Below are 21,841 nucleotides of genomic sequence, written 5' to 3' on the forward strand. Positions count from 1 at the left end.
AAGTTCACCAAAACAACTCCCAGGGATATTTTTCCTGTATTTTGTTGTTGGGAAAAATCCTGAAACATTATCTACTCCTGCCACACACCAGAAAGCAGCCTCCCTAAGTTTCTTCCTTGGGTTGCCTCTTGTTGTTGGCACCTGCGTGGGTATTTATTTCTAATTTCATCTTATTTTCAATGCGGTTCACCAAACACTTCTCAGCCAGTCCATTTATGTCAGATTCTACACCTGAAGGTGTTTTCAAAATATTGTTACTTACCTGCCCATTGTTCATAAGCCCATGGTCCACAGTGTCCATTTTTTATGGCCCATGAGCAATTGCTATAACTGTATAACCCCTACTGGGAGTGAGAGAGAGAAAGAGAGAATGGTGCCAATTCTTTTGATGTCTCAGGATGCAAAAATCTATGTGCTAAAGTCATCTGGATAAAAGTATAAATTCCCCACCTTACTTGGGCTGGAGACAACTTCATATTAACATTCACATCCCCTTTGGTACTGAGAGCTGCTCAAGGAAGCATTTAGCAACAGGTGGTCCTGGTTGCACTTAAGGAATTCCCCTAGGGAACAACACATGCTTACACTGTGGATTCCCAGGCTAGTAAACCCAAGACAAAATTACAACTCCCAGTAGTCAGCTCATTTAGTTTTACACAATGGAGTCCATCCTCTTTGTTGGGAATGGAAAATGTATTCCTTTTAGAAAAAAAGTATAGTGTAATAGAAGAGGGGGAAAAATCGTTGAAAATTAACAGACTCAGGAGATAATAAAAGTTCTGACAATGATCAACCCTGGGATTTTGGTCAAGAGTTTTAGATTTCTGTTCATTAACAGTGTCAGTGTGTATAAAAATTAAGAGGTTTAAAAATCCTAGATGGCCCATGAAAGGACTTTAGGAGGTGCACATATGCATTAATTTGGATAAAAATTTGGTGCTTATCAACATGCGCTTTTTATAGATTTTTACAAGGGTAGATATGACCCCCAAAATTAAGAGTCACGGGGTTAAGTTTCTCCAAGGAAACTTTGCTACCCTGTTGTTCTGTTTAGTTCATTTCAACAAAAATTTGTTGAAAACTTTCTATAAGCCAGCACACTATGTCAGGCTCTTGAAATACATGGACAGACAATACACAGACTCTGCCTTTCAACTTACTGCTCCATGGCTTTACAATCCCCAACTGTAAATAGATCAATTTCTGTGTTTAAATATTTCTGGGCTTAATTTGTTGAATTAGAGGATCAAATTGATATCCTTTGCATGGTTATGGTTCATAGCAACTGCTCAACAAATTTTAAATGAATATCAAGAACAATTTAACAACAAAAGAAGTTATCAGGAATCTTTGATTAAAAAGAAAGGAAGTGACTTCCACTTCTGGTCAAGGTAGAATAAGAAGGTAAACAAGATGTTGACCCTCCCATCTGGAACAAGAGATAAACAGACAAAATATATGAAACAACAGGTTGCAAGACACTGGACATGAGGCAACAAAGTATGGTGATCCCTGAGAGATGGTAAAAAAATGAGATGAGCTTTTCAATTTCCCTAGATGACTGCTTTGGACTGGTTTCCAGGCCACAGCACAGTGAAGGGTGCTCAAGAAGAGCCCAGCAGACTCTTTACTGTGAGGAGACAGAGCTGAGAGTCTGCAGAGAACAACAGCTAAAGTTGACAGGACAGAGTACCAGAGAAGAGAGAGCTGCATTCAGAGAGAATCTGTAGATCTGTGGGGGTCTGTTGTGTATTGATCAGTCCACATGTGTAAGGAAACTACCTGAGGAAAAAATCACCTGAAAGGATTAGACACTATCCTGTCTGACTGGACTCATAACGGTACTGGAAATAATGCCTGTTCCCATCGAACAGGCTAGAAAACCTCGATTCATGGGGCATTGTGTAGAGTACACAGAAATATCTTGCCTCACTAGTGGAGATTAATTAACCCTAGACTGAGCACTGCTGCAGTCCCACCTGACAAATCTTAAAAACAAGATGAAGAAGGAGTAAATTGTTTCCGAGTAATTTAACTGTATCCCTAAACAAAACTCAAGAGTATTTAGAGAAATACAAAAGTATTCAGCACTCAAGAAGGCAAAATTCACAATGTCTGGTATCCAGTCAACAATTACCAGGCATGCAAAGAATGAGGGAGATATAACCCATTATGAGGAAATAAATCACATGTCAAAACAACTCTGAACTGATCCAGAAGTTAGAATCAGCAGACAAGGGCACCATTATTTTCAGTGAATTAATTATTTAGTATCTTTTTTGTGTGTATATGAGGAAGATCAGCCCTGAGCTAACATCCATGCCAATCTTCCTCTTTTTGCTGAGGAAGACTGGCCCTGAGCTAACATCTATTGCCAATCCTCCTCCTTTTTTTTTTTCCCTTTTTCTCCCCAAAGCCCCAGTAGATAGTTGTATATCATAGTTGCACATCCTTCTAGTTGCCGTATGTGGGATGCTGCCTCAGCATCGCTGGACAAGCGGTGCATCGGTGCGCGCCCGGGATCCAAACCTGGGCCGCCAGTAGTGGAGTGTGCACACTTAACCGCTAAGTCACGGGGCTGGCCCCCAGTATCTTTTTTAAAAACAAGAAATAGTATGTTTTTAGAAGAAACATCACCACCTGGTGGTATTTCCAGGTATTGCAAGTAAAGAGATTTAAAACAGGAAGTATGGTTTTTCTTGGGATTTACAAATATTGTATAAATAATTATAACTACTTGTGTAAACAGCTGAACAATTGTATAGACTATTTATACAAGTAGTGTTCAACCACTTGTATAAATTATATATGTATGTGTGTGAGTATTCAGAATTAGGTAAGTTGAAGATGCAACTAATAAATAGGCTTCCTGAAACCATTGTAGTGAAAATTAAATATCATTCATTATCTGATGAAAAAGGCATTGTCTTCCTTATAAAAATGGTAGTATTTTTAAGTGTAATTTAAATATCATATTATAGCCACTCTCCATCCTATTATCTGGATTTTTCTTTTCATATAAGTGTTTCCCATCTAGTTTTCTCATATATTCATTTATATATCTATTGTGTGTCTTTCTCTATTAGAAAGTATGTTCTTTGAAGTTTTGTCTTCCTGTTGTATTTCCAAGACATAGAATAATCTCTGGCATGTAGTAAGCACTCAATAAAAAATATTTAAATAATTACTCTACATTCAATGAATGAGATGAGTTTACTGAATCCTGAGTTTTCAATGATCAGATATAACTAGGATATATGTAAAACAAATTCATGTATTTGTTGTGCAGATATGTGTATTCATTATAATCCCAGACTTGTTTTATGCTATATATATATATACTATATATTATATATACGTATATATCTCAACTTTGTTGGCCAATTTTAGTTTCTAGTTAGGCAATTATTTATTTGGCAATTAGATATTTGATAGTATAAAATAATAGTGAAAAGCACAGCCTATGGAGCCAGACTGGGATCAAACCTCTTTGACTCTACCTCTTACTTGTTGTGTATGTTGATCAAGCCATCTATCAGGCAACAGAAGCTACTCTAGGTATTTGCAGCAGAGAGATTTTAATATAGAGATTTGATTACCTTGAGGGTAGATAGTTTAAGAAGCCAAAAGGGGAACTGAGTGCTCCAAAAGATTAGCAAAAGCAGGAAGTCATGACCACCCTTAAGGCTGAAAGTTCAACACAGAGACTGTGTTGCAGGAACCCAGGAGTCAGGGCCACCTGATGGGAGATGAGATCATCAGAACTGTTGGCACCATGGGCAAAGGGGCTGTCAGGTAAGAGCTGGAGCCATCCAGGGTGCACGGCTACTGAGAGAAACACAATCAAGGTAGACAGAGAAAAAGGGAGAAATACTCTGGCTTTTTCCTTTCTTCTGCCTTCCAATCACTTGCTCTTGCATCCCATTGGATATAATAGCCAAAAGCTATTTGACAAGGAAATCTGAGAAAAACAATTTTCAGGAGTCACTCTCTGGCTCCAGTTATCCATCTTTAAGTTGCCTAAATGAACATATTGTCCTTTATCTTTGCTGCAGGGTCTTTCCACAAACTTTCCCTTGCACTGGAATAATCTTCCTTCACCTCCTCACTTGGTTACCTCTTCTTCATCCTTCAAATTTTACTTTATATGTCACCTCCTCTAGAAGCTTCCTTTGATCCTTTATATAAGGTCAAGCTTTTCTATGATATATACTCTTGGAGAATTACTACATCCCTTAAAATAGCATTGTAATTTGTGATTATGAATTTACTTGTGCACTAGGTCTAGAATATCTTTCTTTCTCATTAGGTGGCATGCTCCATGAGGTCAGTTTTCCTCATTATATGCCTGTTAGAACCCAACACAAAGTTGACACCTGTATATATTTGTGAGATGATGTTTCTCTACCCATATCTTCATCTCTGTTCTTGAAACATTAATAGAGCCCAGGCTTCACAGACAAACCAAGTACAGCCTTAAAATCCTATCTCAAACTTCTGGACATGTAGAGGTACCAAATTACCACTCGAATCAGCTTGTTTAAAATTCTAGAAGGAAGGGCCTCAAATACTTCTCAACTCCATATAGTCTTTTCTACAAAAATCTCAACTAAAACACTGAACTCCATCCACTTCCATTTCAAAGATAATTTTGACATCTGTATTAGTCAGGATTCTCCAGAGAAACAGAACCAACAAAATAAAAAGAGATTTATTCTAAGCCACTGGCTCACGTGATTATGGAAGATGATGAGTCCTAAGATCTTCAGACAGCAAGCTGGAGACCCAAGAAAGACGATGGTATAGTTACAGACTAAGCCTGAAGGCCTGAGAACCAAGAAACCTGATGGTGTAGTTTTAGTCCACCATCATGCTAGCAGACTTGAGAACCCAGAAGACCTGATGTTTCAGTTCAAATCCAAAGGCAGGAAAAAAAAAAAATGATGTCCCAGCTTGAAGGAAGTCAGGCAGGAGGAATTCTCTCTTACTCATGAGGAAGTCAGCATTTTTGTTCTATTCAGACCTTCAACTGATTGGAAGAGGGCCACCCACATTGATTCCAGCGTTAATCTCATTAGAAACACCCCCACAGACACATCCAGAATGATATTTGACCAAATGTGTCAGCATTTTATCACTTAGTCAAGTGGACAAATAAAATTAATCATCACAAGTCCACCCCTTGTCAACTTGGCACCCATATGTATCTCCTTAAACCGTACTTAATTTCCAAATAAAGACAACAACAAGGTTATAATTTCACCTAACATGATACAACTATCCTGCATATGACCAAAAACACACCAACCCCTTCCCCAGAAAAGAAGGTGAAATCTTTGAGTGATCTTTACTCTTCTCTTTGATATTCTATAAATTAAATACTATGATATAAAATTAACAATACTTATATATTATGATATAAAGTCAATACATCTTATGGTACATAATAAGGAAAAAAGGGGGATATATATATCTTTGTTTTCTTCCCTTTCTCATACACACACACAAACATATTCATAACAAGTAAGGAGGAAATACTCATGACAATTACAGTCCTCATAACTGTAACTGATCATGAGGTCATAGCTAGCATTTATAACTACCGTCTTCCACTCCAATTCCGTATTCCCTTTGCCTTCGGTAAGCATCTCAGCTGGTCTTAATCCTTTACCTCATGGGGTGACACAAACCATCACTCCTGAAGGGTCTGGGCCATTAGTAGTCCTGCCTGGATTGGGGTGTTGTACTTTTCCATTGACCTTAATCATAAGGTATGGTAATACTAAGGGTCACTGTGAGGAATCTCCTCTATTGAAGACATACTCTTCCTTGTCTCCATTGTGGAGTAGTAGTCCAATCTCCCATGTAGTCTGGATCAATCACCCTAGCCAGCATGGTAACTCCTTTTTTTGCCTATTGATTCAGTGACACGAGGACCCCAATGTGGCCAGGTGGCAGTCTTAACTTCCTGTTCAATGGAATCATTGTTGTGTCTCCTGGTGGAAGAATTTCTCCCTTTGGAACTAAGAGCTCTAGGCCTGAAGAGCATCAAGTCATGGGAACAGGAAGAAAAATTTCTGCTTGTGGGTCACTAGGAATAATAGTGAGTAGTGCCACTCCCATTTCCACCCCTCGATTCCTGAACCCATGATTCCTGGCAATTGGAGAAACAATACCATATATTCATACATTGGGCACTGATTTAGAGCACATACAACGTTCTGGAGAACCTTGCCCAGACCTTCAATGTATTGCCGCCTAGCTGGCACTGTAATTGAGTCTTCAAAAGGCCGTGCCACCATTCTATCAAGCCAGTTGCTTCAGGATAGTGGGGAACATGGTAAGACCAGTGAATTCCATGAGCGTGGGCCCATTGCTGCATTTCATTTGTTGTGAAGTGAGTTCTTTGATCAGAAGCCATGCTGTGTGGAATACCAGGACCATGGATAAGGCATTTTGTAAATCCATGGATGGTAGTTTTGGCAGAAACATTGCACGCAGGGGATGCAAATCCACATCCAGTGTAAGTGTTTAGTCCAGTAAGGACAAAATGCTGGCCCTTTAATGATGGAAGTCATCCAATGTAATCAATTTGCCACCAGTTTGCTGGCTAATCAGCGTGGGGGATAGTGCTATGTGAGAGATTTAGTGTTGGTCTCTGCTGCTGGCAGATTGGGCACTCAGCAGTGGCCATAACCTGGTCAGCTTTGGTGAGGGGAAGTCTATGTTGCTGAGCCCATCCATAATCTTCATCCTGCCATTATAGCCACTTAGCTCATGAGCCCATTGAGTGATGACTGGGGTGGCTGGGGAAAGCGGCTAACTGGTCTCCATACAATGGATCATCCTATTCACTTGATTATTAAAATTTTCCTCTGTTGAGGTCAGCATTTGGTGGGCATTCATATGGAACACAAAGAACTTCACATTTTTTGCCCATTCAGAGAGGCCCACACACATACTTCTTCCCCAAATTACCTTGTCACCAATTTTCCAATCAAGTTCTTTGCAAGTCCCTGACCATCTAGCCAAACCATTGGTGACAGTCCATGAACACACAATCTCACATCTAGCCATTTCTCCTTCCGAGCAAAGTGAAAAGCCAAGTGCACTGCTCAGATTTCTGCCCACTGGAAGGATTTTCCTTTACCACTGTCCTTTAGCGATGTAGAAAGGGGCTGTAATGCTGCAGCTGTCCACTTTCAGGTGGTGCCTTCATATTGTGTAGAATCATCTGTAAACCTGGCCCAAGTTTTCTCTTCCTCTGTCAAGTGGACCTAGAGAACACCCCATGAAGCTATAGGTACAGGCTGGGAGAGGGAAGGCAGTGTAGCAGCAGTCCAATCATGTATATACCAGTTTAATTAGATGATGCAGTGCTGCTGTGCATGTCCAACTTTATGGTTTGGTGGGTCAGGTAACACCCAGCTCGTGATAAGTATCTCAGGTTACATGGTAACTTGGAGGCTCATGGTCAAGTATTCAGTCTCTAGTAAGGCCCAGTAGCAGGCTAAGAGCTATTTTTCAAAAAAAAGAGTAATTATCCAGAGGAAGGCATGATAAGTCTTTGGTCCAAATCCTCAGGGCCTGTGCTGTGATTCACCTATAGGCTCCAAATAGCATCCCTATCTGCCACTGACACGTTACGCACCACTGAATCTGTGGGATCATATGGCCCAAGTGGCAGAGCAACTTGCACTGCAGCTTGGTCCTGTTGCATAGCGTTCTCTTTTTCTGAGCCCCACTCAAAACTAGCAACTTTTCAGGTCACTCAGTAAATGGGCCAGAGTAACACACCCAAGTGAGGAATATGTTGCCTCTAAGATCCAAAGAGTTCCACTAGGTGTTATGCCTCTTTTTTTTTGGTTGTAGGTGGGGCCAGATGCAACAACTTATGCTTTTCCTTAGAAGAGATACCCTGACATGCCTCACACCTCTGGACCCATAGAAAATAAGACTGAGATAGAAGTACGCTGAATTTTAGTCAGATTTATTTTGTACCCTCTGACACACAAATATCTTACCAAAAACTCTAGGGTAGTTTCTACTTCTTGCCTACTAGGTCCAATCAGTATAATGTCACCAATATAACGGACCAGTGTGATATCTTGTGCAAGAGAAAGGCAATCAAGATCCCTGTGAATTCAGTTATGACAGGCCTGGTGAGTTGCTATACCTCTGAGGGAGGACAGTGAAGGTGTCAGCAAACTGCTTCTGGTGGTCCTTATTGACAAGGATGGAGAAAAAAGAATTTGCAGATCAATAGGTGCATACCAGATACCAGGGGATGTGTTAATTTCCTTGAGCAGTGAAACCACATCTAGTACAGCAGCTGCAATTTGAGCGACTACATGGTTAAGCTAAAGATAATCCACTGTCATTCTCAGCGCTCCATCTATCTTCACAAACTAAATAGGTAACTTGAATGGGGATCTGGTAGGAATCACCACACCTTCATCTTTTTTTTTTTTTCGTGAGAAAGATTAGCCCTGAGCGAACATCCAATGCCAATCCTCCTCTTTTTGCTGAGGAAGATTGGCCCTGGGCTAACATCTGTGCCCATCTTCCTCTATGTTATATGGGACACCGCTACAGCATAGCTTGACAAGCGGTGTGTTAGTCCGTGCCCGGGATCCAAACCTGTGAACTCCGGGCTGCCAAAGTGGAGTGTGCGAACTTAAACGCTACGCCACCAGGCCGGCCCCTCACCTTCATCTTTTATATCCTTGATGGTGGTGTTAATCTCTGTGATTCCTCAGGAATGCAGTATTGCTCTTGGTATACTATTTTCCTAGGTAGAGACAGTTCTAGTGGCTTTCACTTGGTCTTTCCTCCTATAATAGTCCTCACTCTACAGAGAACCAATATTAGAATTTTGCCAGCTGCTAAGTATGTCTATTCTAATTACACAATCTGAAACTGGGGAAAGAACCACAGGTTGGACTTGGGACCAGCTGTGAGATGGACTTGAGCTAAAACTCCATTGAGCACCTGACCTCAATAAGCCCCTACTCCGATGAACCAGAGTGATGTTTTGTGTTTCCTGAGTTAGTGTCAGTTCAGAGCCAGTGTCCAATAGTCCCCAAAATATATGATTACTTCTTTTTCTCCAATGCACAGCCACTTTGGTAAAAGGCTGAAGGTGCCTTTGGAGAAGTCTGAGAAAAAGACTAACAGTATGAATTTTGGCAACATACCAAGGTCCTTCCTCAATAGGACCCAGTCTCTCCTTCATTCAAGGGGTTCTGGGTCTGTAAATTGGCTGAAGTCTGAGAACTGATTGAGGGGCCATGACTTTCTGTTTATATCATTCAGCTTAGACTTCTCTTCACTTGACCTGGAACTTTTCTGCTTGTACAGATCAAGTAAGAGTTAGTAGGCTTCTTATCTGTTTCACTTCAAGGAACACCACGATCAACTCTGGAACGCCACACACTTCTGTGAATCAGGCTACTTTGATTGCTACATTGACTCTGCTGTCCATTATGGTAATCACGCTCACCTTCCCTTTGGTGGTCAAGTGTTGTTACTTGGCCTCTGCTAGTCTTAGATTCAATTACTCCCATTGTATGCACATTTCCCAAACGAATAACCAGTTCCTACAGTAAGTTCTTGTCTACAGAGAAGAATGATGACGGGGCTCTTCAAGGATGTCAGGGATCCCTTCACAAATTTATTTCTCACAGTCATGGTGAACAATATGTCTCTGGATGCTCCCAGGGTGGATGAGTAGGTTTTAAATGACAAATACACTCTAATATTCCCATCTCCCTAAGTCTTTGAATCCCTTCTTCTATATTAAACCAAGCTAAGTCTGGCATTTCTAACTTACATGAACCACATTTTGGTTTCAACCAACCAAACAAGTAAACTGTTAGAGCCCTTACTAACTCACTCAACTGCAGCATTAAATGCACACTCTCTGCTTTGTGAGTTTGTATCAGTAAATTTGGCCTGATTCAACATTATGTTCCTTCCACCATTATTCACACACCCTTAGTATCCATTCTGACACATGTTCCCTGGATTTCTGTCTGTATAAATTGGAAAACTCAAGTGGTTTTTTTGGATTACCATTCACCTTCTCATGGGTCACACTTTGTACCTCACCTTCAGGGGTTCCATGGGACTGGAGTCTAGTTATAAGTTTAGAAGCAAAGAAGGGTGTAAAGGGGTGGTTACTGAGGATAATCAGCATTGTCTTGCCTGTCAACTGACTCAGGGGAAACCATTACAGTTTCCTCAGGCAATGCAAAGTTAACCCTTTCAGATGGGAGTGGAGATGCCACTCCCACTGGGGATGGAGAGGCCTCTTTCACCTGGGGTAGAATTCACCAGAATCTAGGGCTCACTGTCCACAGCTTCATCAGGGTCATCCGTAAGTCCCCATTCCAATCTTCAAGATTCCATTTTTTCCTAATCAATACCCTCATTTAACAGTAGACGCCCTGTGAGGCTGGGTGTTCAACTTGCATTGTAATTCAGCCAGTCACAGATCTAGATTCTGAGCTTGATTTTCAGCAGTCTCAGCTCTGCAGCCATAGGAGATAAGGGTCTTCTTCAGGGCAGACATAGAAGCATTTAGGTTATTTATGTGGTGCTTGAGCTGGGAATTCATATCCCTGAGCTCATCCTTTTCTTTCCGCATTTTGTCTGATGACATTAGGAGCAACCATCCAATCTTATTATGTTTGTTTGCCAAAAATGTTCAAAGTATCATATACACGGTCACCCAGACCCTTGCTTCTTGTAAGTGGTTGATTAGGAGTATCCAATGGTGATATTTTGCATATCTCTATTGCCAGATCATGCCATGGAAAATAGTTCTTTCTTTACTACTGGAAAAAGAGTCACTAGCATCTTTCAATCTAATCAGATTAGAGATCAATTCCTGGAACCCAGAACCAATTCATTAAACTTACCCTTAAAATTCAGTTCCTCTAGAACCATTCTCAGTACCAAAATCTGTATTAGGGTTCTTGGGGTTCTCCAGAGAAACAGAACCAATAGAGGTTATTATAAGAAGTTGGCTCATGTTATTATGCAGGCTGGTAAGTCCCAAGATCTGCAGTCAGCAAGCCTGAGACTCAGTTCAAATCTGAAGGCAGAAAAAAAAGCAATGTCCCAGCTTGAAGGTAGTCAGGGAGAAAGAGTTCCTTCTTACTTGTGGGAGGGTCAGTCTTTTTGTTCTTTTCAGGCTTTAACTGATTGGAAGAGGCCCATGCACATTAGGGAGAGCAATCTGCCTCACTCAATCTGCTGATTTAAATTGTTAATCTCATTAGAAACACCTTCACAGACACACTCAGAGTAATGTTTGGCCAAATGTCTGGGCACCTCATGGCCCTGTCAGGTTGACATACAATTAAATATTACAACATCTGATATGTTCCAGGCATTGTACTAAGTTTTAGGGAGCTTTTGGGTAGAACACAATTCCCGTGATCCATGAAGTCATAGTCTTTTGGGGGAAACAGATGTATGCATGACTATATATTGTAAAAATCACAAAGTTCTCTGTGAGAATACATTCTTGATAAGAGAGTTAGTGGGACACTTGACAAAACGTGGCATTTGAAAATGACTAAGAAGAGAAGACTGGGGCCTGATTGCAAATGATGTTAATGCCATATGTCTTATCTTGGCTTCTCCCAAAAGTAGACTCTGAACTAAGCATTCAAGTGCAAGTGGTTTATTTAGAAAGTGATCCAGAAACAGTAATGATGGAGTGGGGAAGTGAGACCACAAAGAAGAGGAAACCACTATAGGGTGAATTGTCAAACTACTCTTGGCAACTAGAGCTTAATCTCACTGGGGAACTCTGAGAAACAGTGTTGAACACGTTCCTCATGTTTGTTGCCCTTGAAAAGTGAAGGGTCTGGAGTATATTATATCCCAACCCTCAGTCATTCATTGAGGGACTTCTGTAGGAAGTGTTGCTTCTGTAGGAAGTGTTCCTTGGCATTTCTGCCATCCCATGTGCACCAGCAGAGGTGGCTCTGGTGGCCAGAAAAAGCTTTCAGGCAAAGAGATGCAGAGACTAATATTTGTTACTCAGGTTCGCATGCTCTGAAATGGCAAACTCTGTGGGGCATGGGAAGAGCACCAACAGCATTTCCTACAATAAAGCAGGGAATTTGGACTTTATCCAGTAGGCATTGGGGTGGCATCAAAGACTCTTGGAATGTAGGACAGAGAGGAAGTAAAAGATACCTCTGAATGCCGTGGGTGTTGAAGAAGAGAATGGCACTATTACCTGAGTCAATTTGATATTCCCTTTTTATCCCCCTTCACTTATGGCCATTCATTTAGTTGTTTGTTTGTTTGTTTGTTTTTTCCTATTTCGTGAACATTTCTCAGCTTTATTTTCTACTAACATTATTTGGACACTAAAACCATGATCTCACCTAGGTACTTATTCTAGTTTCATAATTGTCATTGAAAGTTCCCATACCTAGCTATTAGCCAATGTGCTAACAAGTTTAACCCTCAACTTCACCAAGACCTACATTTTGAATTTCAAATCTCGTCTAGGGCCATTTCAGGAGCTTCAGAATTTGAGTCCACACTTCCTTTCTCCTGCCACACTAGCCACACTGATCAACCTCACAGAGCTCCTCCATTCCAGTCACACTGAACTTCTCTTTATTTTTCTATCCCTGCATATCCATTCCCACCCTGGTGACTTTGTACGTGTTCTTCCATTTGCCTGAAAAGCCAGGTCTCCAGTTTTCCAAATACTTGTCTCTTCAGGCATTCATTACTCCCCCTATATCTCCTCAACTTCTAGCACAGTGTATACTATGTGGTACATGCAATAAATACTTGCTTAATAAGAGCACAGAAGAAACTAGCAGCTTTCAGGGGAGAGTTAGTGAGTCCAGATCTACCCCTGTTGATCCTGAAGTGACTTGGTGTCACCCACAAAGAAGCGGATAGCAAGAAATTGGAAAGGAGTGTCTTGATACTAGGAGGGAATTGAGGTCTGGAGCGGCATGCACTTGTTTGAATTTGATTCTGAAAAGAGAACATAGGATTTAAATCACAAAGCACGTGAGTCTTGTTTCCCTTTGCACTCCACCCTCCAACACATGCACACACCTTGTTTCATTTAGAAAACAAAAGATTACTTGCAACAAGTAAAAACCCTAACAGTGACAAACGACAGACTATTGTAGGTCATCTTCAAAGTGAAATAATTGGGGAGCCTAGGAAAACTGGAAATTCAAACTGAAGAAAGAATCTTCACCTGCCCCTCTGAATTTTTCCATATTCAAGTGGGACCAGTTTACAAAAGCGATAAGATTCTACCTTCTCTCTTTCCTCATTTTCCATTGAAATTCCACATGGATCATGTTCCCAAAGCTGGGCTGACTCATTAGTCATAGGTCAAACCATTGTTGGGTAAACTAAGTATATATTTCTGTAACTAAGGAGGAGTAACACATGGAATGACTACTCCATAGATCAAAATAACCATATTAGACAACATTGGAAGAAAGCATTATTGTATAATCAATAAATTGGATATCTGTCTACTATTTCATGATCAATAATGAGACTCAAACTTATCCTCATGAGGAAGTCTGTTGAATTTTATGTCTTGTCTCATGGAGGTAACCTTCCTTCAGCAACACAGCCATCACAAAGCCTCATGATGAACAAACCACACACCAATTTTCTCACATTCTTCTTGGACATACCAGAAGCAGAATCCTTATCCAGTGATTTAGGCTGTCAATTCCTTCTGTCTGACTTGGATGTATCCATATTTCAAATAAAGAAACTACCTCCCAGGGTCAGAGTATACTGGCATATGAATGTACTGAGCCAACCATCTGATTTTCAGAGACAAATATAAATAGCCATACATTTCTTGTTGTTGTTGTTATTGCTAATGAAAAACTCCAGTGTTAGAGAACTACCTAGATCACAGATCCTAGCATAAAAAGACTTCTGGAAACCAATGGGGGCACACTGTGAAGAAGAACAATAAATTAAGCCTAACCAAGAGCAATGTGAGTACCCAGAAGCAAAACTATACAGCAGTGGGCTTCTCCGTAGGAAGAACATATGGGAGTCAGGAATGGAGGCAGGAGGTGCCTCTGATGAAAAGGATGTGGGAGTCTTCAGTTCACTAATAATTGCGAGAAGATGTCATAAAGATGCTTTAATGGTAAGGAGAACCATTCTGTTTCCCCTGCAGCCATAAGGGCTGGCCATTTGGCTTCAATTTCAAAGCTCGCACACAATTCTTTAGAAAATCCAGGGAAGAAATCTGCTAAACTAGGGTCAAAGGACTAAGGATGCATTTGTAGTATCAGAGTAAATGTTGGAAGCTACTTTATGTTATCACATAAGGATCATGAAACTATTAAGTATATGCCTGTTTAAATGCATTTCTATTTCTTAACATAAGAATTTCCACATGGCATCTATTGATCAGTTGGTTTATCAATGCCAACAGTTTTCCACCAAAGGATGACATTTTCCCTCCATTGTATCATAAGGAAAACAACTTTTTTTTTTAAATATGCATTTCTTTGCACAATTTTTCACTCATGAGCTCTTTTAGAGATTTTCGTTTAGGACTACCATATTGATTACTGAGCAACTAAGATGAAAACTAACAGAGTTTTCATATCTTCTCATTAAAAAAAGTTGATGAACATTTCATAGGATTTACATATTCTATCTATAGAAACAGCTATTCTGTTTGCCAGTAGTTTAAAATTTTTCATCCATCAGCACCACAAGGTAATAGTATATTTGATCAAAAATGTAATGAAAAATTAGTTCCCTAATATTCTACTTTCATTACTTTTGAGTACCTTACTCCAGTAAATCTTTTGAGATTTCCAGTCTGTGTACACTCAAAACCAGCTTAGTGACCAAGTCTGAGCTGACTAGTCAATGCAATAAACTAGCCAATTTGACTTGTGTTGTTGTTGCCTGAATTGACCTATTTAAATAACTATTTGTCTGACATCATTGGACAATTGAGGTAGAAGTTGAATGACTGTGCATATAAACACAAACTTTGGGTTTGCAGTGGCAACTCACATACTGTTCTCCCCAGTTATATGACAACTTGATTGCCTCTCTCTGGGCCATTTCAACCTCAGTTCTTCTTTAGGTCAAGGAACTGTGTTAACACAGAAACCCACATTCATGTATCTTCAAGTTTCTGAGTGCCCATCATGTCCCAGACATTTTGCTGGGTCCATGAAGTTACAGTGGTCAGCCAAAAGAGACACATGGACCATATACCTATTCCTAAGTCATTTTCTTTCTTGCTCATTATTGTCTTTTTGTAATCCTCTGTTTCCTGACAGAGGAAATGTCTTTCTCTTTAAAGCATACAACTCTGGTTTGCATCAGTCATACACTGATCAGGCCATTCCCCTGCAGAACCAGCCCCCGCTAAAATGATGTCATCTCCAACGCTATCAAATCCCATGTCACTTTCCCCTTTGCTGCATGCCATGCTGCAGAGCCTGGCGATGGAGAACTATGAGTATACAGTTCTGAAGAAAAGCTGCTTCCCTGGCAGACACTAGAAGGAAGGGGAGATTTGTGCTTAATTTAGTGAATTTGATCTTTTCACACCAATATTTTATTATCTTTATGAATATTATGGAAGTTATGGCATCATTGAATTCAGGGTAGGAAAGGCTCCTGTGAATCAACCCCTTCAACTCCCTTATTTTTTCACACAAAGAACTTCAATACCGAGGGGTTATGTGTTTGTCCTCTTTCACACAATCTACTTGCTTGGGAATCAAAAAAATCAGTGAAAAGAGTAGAGATAAAATCTAAGCATAACTCGTATCTAGAGTCTAATTCATTATTATGAAAATGCAAGTTTAATTATAGTGATAAATTATTATTATTCTAAAGGGTCAAGACTCTTTAGATTTCTTTAGTTACTTCACTTGGGAAAATAACTATAATTTCTTCTTTAAAATACCAAAATTAACAAAAATACTGCTAATTCTCTGGGAATTGGGGGGAAAGGAGTCGAGAGCACAATCACCCATAAGCATATGTAGTTAATATATTTTTAGCGTCTATAAGGAAGTGGGTTTTTTTCCTTGGACAAAAGAGTCTGTATGATATAATCTGTTTCCACTTTTTGAATAAAAATATGTTGGGCTTTTTTTTTTTTTTTTAACACTTTTACCGTCTTTCTATTTCTAAAATTGTCCAAAGGCAATGTGATTTTTGTAAAGTGGCCTAACGGTTCAAAATCATTTGACTGCCAATGTCTAATTCTAAACCTGATGTTCTGGAGAAATGTGTGGCCTTAACCATGCCAGCATGGCTCGTTTTATGTTTAAATGGTCACAGATTTAATAATGGGCTGCAAAAAAAGTCTTGCATTTAACTACATCCTTTACTTTTTAAGCACTCGTCCAAGCGTGCACAAACACAGGGGAATGCCATGCACTTTAAATCCATGAGCATCATGGAAAAGGCCCACTCTGGGCTCTGTACACATTAACAAATTATGTCCCATTAGGTCAATACAGAAATTAATTGTGGGATTCTTTTCAAATCCACATTGTTTCCTGGCTCTGTTGCGGGCCACTCAATTAGACACCTCTCAAGGCCTTTGTGCTGGACTAAATGCAGCTAATTGTTTCATTTCTGCATGGAGTGATTCATCTCCCAGATGTCTCAGACCTTTCAGCAGCTCTGCTCCACCAATATCTCGACATATGAAAATAGAGTCATTTGGGACCCAGGCAGAGGGGAAAGATTGGGAAGCAAATAGAGCAGGGTATTCTTTACCCCTGCCCTTTGGTATGATTAATCTTCAGTGAGAAAGGACTCCTGAATCATTCTCTTGACAGGACAGCCCCCTTGCCCTATCTGGCTTCCCACGTGAGGAGAGATGGATGAATGCTTCCTTTTTTCTCTTCCTCCAGGTGCAGCCCTATTCACACTCGATCCTGACAGCACATAATAGAACAGTTTCTACTTGCCCGTTGCCTCAGCTCTATATTCTTTCTCCTCCACTGTTTCTCATTTGTTCATATCCTAGTGACAAAGCCAGTCAAACTGAAAAAGCATGAAGACTCAAAGACAGTCACTTATTTCCTTGGAGCACTGGAGTAAGTGTGCATGTGTATTTTCTTACAGGAAACGTTGCTTCAGAGTGAATCTATGAAGAAAGGTCCTTACCCTTCTAAGCTATTGGGTTAGCTTGAATTTTTGACTTTGGCTTTGAATTTTCACTTTGTCTTTGCATTGTTTTCTTCAACTCTTTCCTTTACCCATAGCAAATAGTGTGATTCATCCATTGTAATAGTTGAGTATATAATGATGAATATTCTGGAATAGAGAGAGGTTTCCAATCCTACTATCTGTGATTCTGACCATATTTAAAAGAGCTAATAATTTATCATCATCAAATTTATTTTTTAGATTTAACACAGATTGACAAAAAGCTTTGATTTAAAATGAGCTGAGAAATTCGTACTTAAGACAATGTTTTGACTTTATATGGATCCATATCTAGAATTAGGCTGGGCCCTACCAAAAATAATTAAGCTAAACATTGGCCTTAGTTTGAGTTCCCTGAAAACAGGCATTGAGACTGGGATGTGAGTGTACATAGTTTATTTGGGAAATGATCACAGGAAGTGAGTTTGGAATGATTCATGGAAGGGAAGGCAACCTATTAAGGGTGTATTATCAATCAAGTTACCGCTGTGGGCAGCTTAATCTCAGTCCCAGTGGGAAATTCTGGGACATGCAACTCAAGAGTTATCCTACCTAAGGAGCAAGAGAGCTGGGGTATTTATACACTAACTTCCATCAGTCAGTGGTGGGAGGCTGCTCCCAGAAGACTTCGTTAAATCTGTGTACCCATGCAAAGTAGACTTGATCGCCAAATAGTCTTCAGGCAAATAGATAAAGATGTAGCTTTTGAAAGGCTGCTGAAGAGCATGAGGATGGCAGGGCACCAGCAGTGTCTGTTCCATCATTGAACATTCTGAAACTTTAGCAGGAAAGATCACTGGCTTTGAGCTAATTATTGAAACACTGCACTGCTGTAGCATCTATGGAAACCTCTTACTTTGAAATGTAAGGCCTCCCTTGACTCTTCATTTTGTTTCATCAACATTTCTGACTGCCTTTCTCTGTCCCCTACTCAACTAGACCAAGAGTATGGCTTAATTAGTCTGAGGTCACAGTTCTGGGAGAATCTGTTTATTTCCTTTTTTTTTTTTTTTTAATTTTTTTGTTTATTGCAGTAACATTGGTTTATAACATTGTATAAATTTCAGGTGTACATCATCATACTTCTATTTCTGCATAGATTACATCATGTTCACCACCCAAATACTAATTACAACCCATCACCACACCCATGTGCCGAATTATCCCTTTCGCCCTCCTCCCTCCCCACTTTCCCTCTGGTAACCACCAATCCAATCTCTGTCTCTATGTGTTTGTTTATTGTTGTTATTATCTACTACTTAATGAAGGAAATCATACGGTATTTGACCTTCTCCCTCTGACTTATTTCACTTTGCATAATACCCTCAATGTCCATCCATGTTGTCACAATTGGCTGGATTTCATCATTTCTTATGGCTGAGTAGTATTCCATTGTGTATATATACCACATCTTCTTTATCCATTCGTCCCTTGATGGGCACTTAGGTTGCTTCCAAGTCTTGGCTATTGTGAATAACGCTGCTGTTTATTTCTTTATTTTTGCAAGTACAATACAAAGATTGTTTTTCCCCTGAACTATTTGAGAATAATGTGCTAACCTGATGCCCTAATATTCCTGAATATTTTAGACAAACAAAGGCATTCTCTTATATAATCACAGTACATCTATCTAAATCTGAAAATTAACATCAATGAAATTCTACCATCTAATCCTCAAATCTCATTCAAGTTTCACCAATTACCTCAGTAATGACCTTTATAGTAAAAGGATTCTGAAATGAATTTCAGAATCACATGATTTCACAATGCATATGTGTATCGTCAACATACTTTAAATATATACAATTTTATTTATCAATTATTGCTCAATAAGCTGGAAACAAATAGAACACTCTAGTAGATGAACTAAAAAAAAAAAAATCACATGTTGCATTGTAGCTGTCATGTTTCTTCAGTCTTTTTCAATCTGTACAAGTTCCTTGGTCATTTCTTAACTATTTTAACCTTGAAAGTTTTGAAAACTACAGGTCATTTCTTTTGTAGAATGCTCTTCAATTTGAGTTTGGGTTTGTCTTATTTTTCTTCATGATTGCATTTAAGTCATGCATCACTGACAGAAATATCACAGAACTAATGCCGTGTTCTTCTCATTGTTTCACACATATAACATGATTTTAACGTGTCCCATTACTGGTGATCACTTGGTTAAAGTGGTGTCTGCCAGTGTCCTCCATTGTAAATTTCACATTTGTAGTTAAGAAATATTTTGACAAGAGATACTTTGAATTTGTAAATATCCCACTAGTCATCAAACTTTCAATTAGTTATAGATTTATATATTTATATATATCATAATATTCTCATGGATTCTTCTTTGGTTATTGGCTCATAATCTTTCCTATCCTATATATTCTGATGCTCAAATTGTCCCACATTTTGCCAGTAGGAGCCCCTTCTAGCTAGCTTGTCTATCTTTTTGGCATTACCCTATCAGTCATGATGATATCATGATAAGCAGCCCAATCAATTGTGAGGTAATTGATGAGGCCCAGCAAATGGTATTCCTCTAAAGGAAAGCAAAAGAATAACTCAGCCTATCTCCACTACCACAAAGAAGACACCACTGAGGAAGAGAAAACCCAAATCCATGACACGAGATGTTTGATTGAGATGGAAGACAGCTTCTGTAAGAAGTAAGAATACATATTAGCATTAAAATCTCCCACTGGGGACATCTTGAAGTAGTGAATTGAGTCTAATCTTTCTGGAATTATATATAATGTAGAATTTGCTTTGACAATTTTGAATCAAGGATCTCAAAAGATTGGAGCTATAAACTGTGTTTTGGGCTGCAAGAGAATAGTTTTTAATACAAACAAATAACTTTGAAGAATAAAAAATAGTTAATCAATAAATTAATTAAATCAGCAGCTGTTTCTTAAAAAAACTCTGGCTGGAAGGGGAATCTGATTGCATTAGGACTGGCAGAACCAGGGATGCGGAAACCCATCCCTGCCAATCATCTCTTTTCCTTGAGATCTTGAGGTCACCAAGAGAAATAAACACACACTGGCCAATAGTCAATGGAAAATAACAATATATTTTGATCAAATCAATGCCTACGATGTACCACCAAAGAGATTTGAGAAAACTGAGTCTCCTGCCTCCCGGCTCTTATCCCAAATCTTAAGAATTACAAGGTGGTCATAATGGTGCAAGACATCTGAAGCAATGGTCAGCATGTTGTGAATATAGAGATAGTAAAGAAAGCAATATGCCTGGGCTTCAAGAGTTATTATTTCCTTTGCATGGAGTGAATGAAGAGAGAAATGGAACCCCTACTTAACCTACAGTCATGCTGCCACTTGTAACTGTGGTCCAGTAAATGTCCTGAACTCAGCATCATGAATAGCAAATCTTTCTCATCCCTGCTGAGCTCTGAGGGAGACAGAGAATGCTTCCTTTCCTACATATTCATTGTGATAGGGTCTAAGGGAGTTGTCAGCATGGCTCATTCTAAGAGCCTGCCTTTAATGGGGCAAAAAAAATTTAGTTCAACAAATAAAACACAAGATAAAAAGTGTGAAATTCTCTGTAAAAGATATAGAAAAATGTGCAAATGGTAATGTATGAATAGGTTTCCTTTAAAAATTATTTGAATTTAAAGAGCTTTGTAACTGAGATTTTTTTCTTGTTGACCTCCCCTACATGTAGAGTTGGGAGGTTGTCTCAGGCCCTTACACAAAGGGCAATTTTAACCAGGTGCTTAGGGTCATGGGTTCAGTTCACTCACTGGATACATTTCCTTTAGGCTCAGTCAACTAAACCCAGTGCAGAAGAGAACTTAATAAAGGAAATGAAATCCTACCAGGACCTGCTCCAAGGCATTTTAGGGTTTTAAACCTAATGCTTGGCCTCCTTATGCCTTTGGGTTAACCATATGTAAACAATTGCTACTTTTCACACCAGCAGCACGTTACCTTTCAGAGGTGGACTGATTCTGTGGCCATAAAGTTTATAAGTCCACTGGCTAAGTTTATGAAGTGCTCAGGCATCCTTTGGAAATGAAAGGTGCTGTGTGGTGGCAAGGGCTCTAGAGTGAGAAGGTAAGGAAACACAGCCAAGGAGTCTAAGTCTCATTAGCCCAATACATTGCTTTTGCAATGAAATTAGACACATTCTAAGAGAAATAAGACTGACCCACAGCACTGAAATGCCCTTGAGCTGGTAAAGCATCGAGTCATTATATGCTCTGCCTCTGCGGCCTATTAAGCATGGGGAAGCCTAAAGAAAGGCTGGATGGAGTAAAAATAAATCACATGTGTCTATAATGGGTCTTGTCCCCGCTATAAACTTCAAGCAACCCTTCATTGGATGTTTCTTCCCCTGAGGTTAGTGGGAGCACTATCGAGACTTGGAGAGGAATTTGAATCAAATTACTTCAGTTTTCAGCATTTTCATAAGAAGTTTAACTTTCTCCTAGGGCCACTAATTCAGCATCTTCTCCAGAAGTGGGTGAGACTTCCCTTCCTTAGTCATATATCTTACCTGAAGCTTCTGTTCTCTGTAAAGATGAATCAGACACGATTCCTTTTCAAGGTACAGCAGTTAGTTTTGCTGTATCACAAACCATCCCAAACTTAGTGGCTCA

This window comes from Ceratotherium simum, chromosome 21, assembly GCF_057802395.1.
Source record: "Ceratotherium simum simum isolate JZ-2026a chromosome 21, ASM5780239v1, whole genome shotgun sequence".
NCBI classification, from domain to species: Eukaryota; Metazoa; Chordata; class Mammalia; order Perissodactyla; family Rhinocerotidae; genus Ceratotherium; species Ceratotherium simum.